This window comes from Palaemon carinicauda, chromosome 20 (genome assembly GCF_036898095.1).
Source record: "Palaemon carinicauda isolate YSFRI2023 chromosome 20, ASM3689809v2, whole genome shotgun sequence".
Classification (NCBI taxonomy): Eukaryota; Metazoa; Arthropoda; class Malacostraca; order Decapoda; family Palaemonidae; genus Palaemon; species Palaemon carinicauda.
This window is the reverse complement of record NC_090744.1, coordinates 34103330-34111003: the sequence shown is the minus strand read 5'-3', so window position 1 is coordinate 34111003 and position 7674 is coordinate 34103330. Positions and strand designations below refer to the sequence as shown.

Genomic DNA, 7674 nt, shown 5'->3' with positions numbered 1-7674 from the left:
CCTAAAAATAGTGTTGAGAGAATATTTTTAAGAATGACAAAATATCCCATGAATAGCAAGTGCAAAATAGTGTTACACTCAGCACCATACCCAGGGGAACGGCTCCTTCCTGACATTCTCTCACCAATAGAGTATACCCGACTCATACTTGAAAAAATTTATGAAATAAATGATTGATTGAACAATGGTAGCTCTCCTCATAATCCCAAATTATAAATGGTATAACATATGTTATACCATATCTCCATGGTGTCTCATAGGTATTAAAAAAAAAAAAGTTACACTGTGCTGTTTGGAAGCAAAGGCTTCACAAATATAGGGGTCGAGTCATATCAACACAACAGTAGAGTGCATTTTTCTAAATCCCCACTGGATAGGTGATAAAATACCCTTCTTTTCAAGGTACCACAACAGTCTTGCATTGACCATCTTCTCCATGACCTTATATAACCAAGATGTCGATGCAGTTAGTCGATAGATTGCTGCTAAAAACTTATCCTTACCGGGTTTTAAAAAGGCTAAAATAATGGCTAGTTTCCAAACATTGGGATAACTATGATCATGCCACATTCTGTTGACAATACATACATACATACATATACCAAGGCACTTCCCCCAATTTTGGGGGGTAGCCGACATCAAACAAATTAAACAAAGAAGGGGACCTCTCCTCTCTACGTTCCTCCCAGCCTGACAAGGGACTCAACCGAGTTCGGCTTGTACTGCTAGGGTGCCACAACTCACCCTTCCCCATTATCCACCACAGATGAAGCTTCATAACGCTGAATCCCTTACTGCTCCTACCTTCCCCGTCATCCAAGGCAACGGAGGAAGCAGCAGGGCCTACCGGAACTGCGTCACAATCGCTAGCCATTCATTCCTATTTCTAGCACGCTCTTGCCTCTCTCACATCTATCCTCCTATCACCCAGAGATTTCTTCACGCAATCCATCCACCCAAACCTTGGCCTTCCTCTTGTACTTCTCCCATCATCTCTTGCATTCATCACCTTCTTTAGCAGAGCCATTTTCCATTCTCTCAACATGGCCAAACCACCTCAACACATTCATATCCACTCTCGCTGCTAGCTCATTTCTTAAACCAGTTCTCACCCTCACTACTTCGTTCCTAACCCTATCTACTCGAGATACACCAGCCATACTCCTTAGACACTTCACCTCAAACACATTCAATTTCTGTCTCTCCGTCACTTTCATTTCCCACAACTCCAATCCATACATCACAGTTGGTACAATCAGTTTCTAATACAGAACTCTCTTTACATTCATGCCCAACCCTCTACTTTTTACTACTCCCTTAACTGCCCCCAACACTTTGCATCCTTCATTCACTCTCTGACGTAAATCTGCTTCCACTCCACCATTTGCTGCAACAACAGACCCCAAGTACTTAAACTGATCCACTTCAAGTAACTCTCCATTCAACATGACATTAAACCTCGCACCACCTTCCCTTCCCGTACATCTCATAACCTTACTCTTACCCACATATATCACTCAACTTCCTTCTCTCACAAACCCTTCCTAATTCTGTCACTGATCGGCCAAGCTTCTCTTCCACGTCTGCAACCAGTACAGTATCATCCGCAAACAACAACTGATTTACCTCCCATTCATGGTCATTCTCATCTATCAGTCTCAATCCTCGTCCAAGCACTCGGGCATTCACCACTCCAACATACAAGTTAAACAACCACAGCGACATCACACATCCCTGTCTCAGCCCCACTCTCACCGGAAACCAATTGCTCTATATTTCCTATCCTAACACATGCTTTACTACTTTTGTAGAAACTTTTCACTTCTTGCAACAACCTTCCACCAAATCCATATAACCTCATCGCATTCCACATTGCTTCCCTATCAACTCTATCATACGCTTTCTCCCGATCCATAAACGCAACATACACCTCCTTACCTTTTGCTAAACTCGCAACTTCCTTCTCTCATACACACTTCCTAATTCTGTCATTGATCGGCCAAGCTTCTCTTCCACGTCTGCAACCAGTACAGTATCATCCGCAAACAACAACTGATTTACCTCCCATTCATGGTCATTCTCGTCTACCAGTCTCAATCCTCGTCCAAGCACTCGGGCATTCACCACTCCATCAACATGCAAGTTAAACAACCACGGCGACATCACACATCCCTGTCTCAGCCCCACTCTCACAGGAAACCAATCGCTCTATATTTCCTATCCTAACACATGCTTTACTACCTTTGTAGAAACTTTTCAATTCTTGAAACAACCTTCCACCAACTCCATATAACCTCATTACATTTCATATTGCTTCCCTATCAACTCTATCATACGCTTTCTCCCGATCCATAAACGCAACATACACCTCCTTACCTTTTGCTAAATATTTCTCGCATATCTGCCTAACAAAAAATCTGATTCGTACAACCCCTACCTCTTCTAAAACCACCCTGTACTTCTAAGATTGCATTCTCTGTTTTATCCTTAATCCTATTAATCAGTACTCTACCATACACTTTTCCAACTACACTCAACAAACTAATACCCCTTAAATTACAACACTCATGCACATCTCCCTCACCCTTATATAGTGGTACAATACACACACAAACCCAATCTACTTGTACCATTGACAACACAAAACACACAATCTCACCAACCATTCATGTACAGTCACACCCCCTTCCTTCAACATCTCAGCTCTCACACCATCCATACCAGATGCTTTTCCTACTTTCATTTCATCTAGTGCTCTCCTCACTTCCTCTCTTGTAATCTCTCTCATTCTCATCTCCCATCACCGGCACCTCAACACCTGCAGCAGCAATTATATCTGCCTCCCTATTATCCTCAACATTCAGTAAACTTTTAAAATATTCCGCCCGCCTTTTCCCTGCCTCCTCTCCTTTTAACAACCTTCCATTTCCATCTTTCACTGTCTCTTCAATTCTTGAACCAGCCTTCCTCACTCTCTTCACTTCTTTCCAAAACTACTACTTATTCTCTTCATATGAATGACCCAATCCCTGACCCCACCTCAGGTCAGCTGCCCTCTTTGCCTCACTTACCTTGCGCTTTGCTTTCACAATTTATTCTCTATATTTTCCATGCTTCTCTACACTATTACTTTGAAGCCATTCTTCAAAAGCCCTCTTTTTCTCTTCCACTTTTACCTTCACTCCTTCATTCCACCATTCACTGCCCTTCCTCATGCTGCCTCCAACAAACTTCTTGCCACACACATCTCTTGCAATAAATAATAAAATAAATAACTTTGTATTAAGTGGTACACGTTTGAACTTTGCATAAGGAATTCCATCTTTACACATAGCAAGAGCGAATCAAACTTGCTTTCTGTAAAAGGAGAATTGTATGACTTCCCTTCCAGTTGCAAAATTTAAAATTTTCTTTGGTTCGATGCTCCTATACTGGGTTCCAGGGACTGCATCACACTTACAAAATATATTTGAAAAATTATCAGCCAGGGCATTACTAACTTATGTTGATCCAGTCACATACTGATCATTCACTTTCAACACTGGTGGTAGGTTGGGTGTGATTTGCCTGCTATCTTTTAAACTTCCCTCCACACAGAGGATGATAGTGGTCTACTGTTAATGGAGGAAACACCCAAGACTGGCACCTAGCTTTTTTCATGGCACGACGGAACTGTGTTCTACATTTCTTGTATATAATCAAATTTTCCTCAGTACGGTGTCTGCACAATCAAGTTAAAGACCTTTTGGCTCTGTGCAGGGCAGTTAGTTCTGAAGACCACCAAGGGATTGGTCGTTCTTTTAATAACCTTGTTGTTTTGGGAATTTAATTAACTCCTGCTGTATAAAGGGTTCCATTCAGTAGGTCTATGACATCAATATTTTCCAACTGTTCAACATTCCTTTAATTTTGCCTAGCTCACGTAATCTATCCGGTTCGGCCTTGCCAAGATTCCATCATGGCGATCTCTGTAAAGGTGGATTGATTGATTTGAAGTTCGCTGGCATCCTGACATTGAAGGTCATTGACGCCGATATCATTTATTATAAATAAAGATTAAAAGAATATTAAATTAAAACCAGAGACGTAAATGTTATAAAAGTTAAATAGCATTAAGAAGACCTGCTTCGGATATAAATCTAAAAATTCCACTAGAAGTTAATATGATATAAAAGTTAAATACCATTAAGAAGACTTGCTTCTAATATGAATTTTAAAATGCCACTGGCATTGTACGACACATGTCCAAGGATCTTTGCAAGGATGAACAGGCCATCTTCACCACGAGTCTCAAACAGGTATCTATTTCTTTCAGAGCTATAAGTGGGGCATTCAGTCAACAAATGCCTCACTGCCAAGGGTATCAAACAGTCGTCGCAATATGGTTGCTGTTGGCCAGCCAGCAGAAACTCGTGTGTCATCCACGTGTGACAAATGCGGAGACGGCAAAGAGTAGTCTCACATTTTGGGGGCATCCCATTATACCTCCAAGGGGATATACCAATCGCAATTTCTCTCATCTTATTTTCGCTTAAACTATCCCAATGCGGTTGCCAATTGTTATAAATAGAATTCCGAATTGCTGGTAAAAAATCATCACAAAGAATGGGAGACCTTCTTGGTAGCAACTCAGCTGCAGCACTCTTTGCCAGTGAATCTGCCTCTTCATTTCAAGACACATTGTGTGCCGGAACCCAGCAAAATCGAACTGTTACACCTTTTAGACCAACAATTAAAAGCCACTCTAAAATCTTTAAAACTAAAAGGGTTACAAGAATTAAAACCTTCTAAAGCTTGAAGAACACCTCTTGAATCACTGTTAATGGTAAAATTGCCCTCCTCTTTTAGCGCTATTTTCTCAAAAGCGGTTAGTATGCCATATAATTCAGCAGTAAATATGGAGGATATTGGAAGCAGTGCCCCTCTACAGTTAAAAAAACTACTATATACTCCAAATTGTTGGTGTTTATAAGGATTGGGGCATGATCACTAGTATGCCAATCATCTAATGTCTTCCAACTAAAGTCAAGAAGGCAACTAAAGCTTGCGATTGATAGGTCATTACATGACAAGGTACCTGTTTGAACATGAAAGTGTGTGGGCTCTCCTGAATTAAGGAGCCCGACATCCTTGTTTTTCCACAATTAATGATAAAATATTGCCCCTTTGTGTTTGCTAAAACATCACCCTATAAAAGACGTCTACCATTCATATCTCCCGGCAAGAGAAAAGGTTGAAAGAGTTGTTGAATCACCTCTACTAAATCATCCTAGAAATTTTATCATTTGGAGGTAAGTACAGAGCAAAATGTATATTTTCTCCCTATATCAATCTGTACAACCAATGCCTGCAGGGGCGTACAAATAAAGGTATTTGGGGAACATCTTGACGAACGTACACGAGACTTCGCCATGGCTCCCTCCTTGTTGATTATATGGTGTTCTATAATTAACATACTCTCGAGGACAAGGAGTTAGCATCAAGCTAGCTTTCCTGTAGACATACAATTATGAGGGAATGCTTATTAATTAAAAGCTCAAGATCTTCATATTGGGACCTTAAACCCTGACAATTCCATTGCAAAAGGTAGATTGGCCACCCCGCTCACACTTGCACTGGTAACATTACGTCCCTTTGAAATTGCAAGCAGGACTTCTTGGGGGTTAGGTGATGACGTAACCAGTAAGTGCTGAGCTCAAGGTTTATATAGTTAGGAAGAAAAAAAAATTATTTCCAAATGTCACTTTTTTGGGCTCAGGCCATGTCATTTTGATGGAAGGTTCCTTTAAGTAGCTTCCTAGGGTATATTTGACTACAGTAATATTCCCAGAGAATTTAACTTAAGGTCTCCAGAATTCTAACTCCAGGCGCGAATATCCTTAAAAGTTTCCTTTTAGGATATCGCATAATATCAGGGGACGTATTCTTGACACGCCACATAGCAATGAGCACCCCGCATAGCGTTTACACTTCGAGGGGGAAAATTGGAAAAATAAAAAAGGAGCCGTTATAAAGTTCCCTTCCTCCGTTACTGTTTGAGTACTCAGATGGCGCCATATTCGTCCGCCATCTTTATTCCTTTTTCTGTAGCGGTTTCGCTCGGTGGTTTTCCCAGTGCTCTCTCATTATCAGGATTTATTATGCAATCTTCAGCTTCTTCTGCCTCTGGAAAGTTGAGTATTTGATTCTTATGGTGAATAAATTTAGCTCTGGCCGTAAAGTAAAGAATTAATTCAAATTAAACTAACTTTTTGGCAGAGCTATTGCCTAGACCGGAGGCGTCTTTGGCGCTGTCGTTCTTAACACATGAGTTATTTAGTTAGCCAGCACTACTTTCCCGGTATAATAGCTTAAATAAATATAATTAGCTATTTAGTCTGCATTGCTAGGAATTAATCATATTATGCCGATAGTATTCACATTAGTTTCGGCGAATTAGGTAGCCAATCTTGTTTACACTAGGCTTCCTAGCCGAGGCGTTATAGTTTACTCTCTTGCATGATATAAAAGTGTTCCTGGTGCTATTAATTTTAAATGAAGATAATAGGCCATTTATACATGTAAGATATATGGATTGCATATAAAATTTCCTCTTCTAAGATAGTATACGAGAGAGCTTCGATGAGTTAGGTAGTCGATCTCACTGTCGCTAGGCTACTAGCCCAGTGGCTTTAGTATACTTTCATACAATCTCCCCGGTTACTCTCATATAAGGTAATCCCTCCTTCCCTTTGAGTGTAGCCTATAGCTACAATCCTAGTTGATCTTGCCTCGAATTGTCATTATGGCAAGGTTAGGCTATGGTTTTTCTGTCCCTTCACCTAGCTACTGATGGTGAGCTTTGGGTTTGGGTCAGAACCTCAGAGTACTTGTCGTGTGCCGGCAACTGATCGACAGGGTGAATGTACTCCCCTGTTGGATCTTGTTGGTGGGCAGAGGAGGTCTTGCCTCCCTAGACTGCATTAGAAAGGGTCATGTGATCCCCTTCTCCTTGTGGTTTAGTCAACTAGTCCTGTGCTCGCAGACCCTAGGCTGAAGAATAGAGATTATTTTTCTGCCTAGGATGGCACCGGCATTGGGACTCTGTTTCTCTATGATTAAGGGTGGCGGCTAGATGATTGCCGGCCCCCTTACTGCATTGGCAAATCCTAGGCTGGGGAATGTATTCTCCGTCTGCCTAGGATGGCGCCGATACTGAAACAGTTTCCTCTAGGTGTGGTAGGGCCGGCATGCTGCCGGCTCCTCTCACACCTTATACAGGACCCTTTCCCCTCCCCATTCTGTCCTTTAGTGATGGCCTAGCCATCACATCTCTAACGCCGTTGTCCTACAATCTCGCCGATTGCAGGCAGGCTGTAGGGCCGGCTTGGGCTTCTGCCTGTATGGCCTAGTCGTGTAGCTTCCCTATCGGACATGGAGCTCCGGGATAGCTGGATCGGCAGGTCTAGCTGCCGGCAAGAGCCCCATTTGCTTTAGTGTTCTTCAGTACTCCCTTGGGCTGCCATTCACATCCTACGACCAGCAGATACCGGCACGGAGGTGGATGGGTGGAAGCTTGATTATCCTATATTCTCCCCTTCCATTAGAACCCTCATTCCGGAGGAAGGAAGTGATACAATGCTCTTACATCACCCTTCACTCCTTGCTTTCTCTCTCTCTACTGGCTAGTGCCGC

At 42.0% G+C, this 7674-nt stretch overlaps 1 pseudogene; it reads right to left on the bottom strand.

The window, feature by feature from the left end:
• LOC137659728 (nephrin-like) overlaps window positions 1–874 on the bottom strand; it is a 40525-nt pseudogene extending 39651 nt beyond the window's left edge.
• Window positions 875–7674: the final 6800 nt, after the last annotated feature.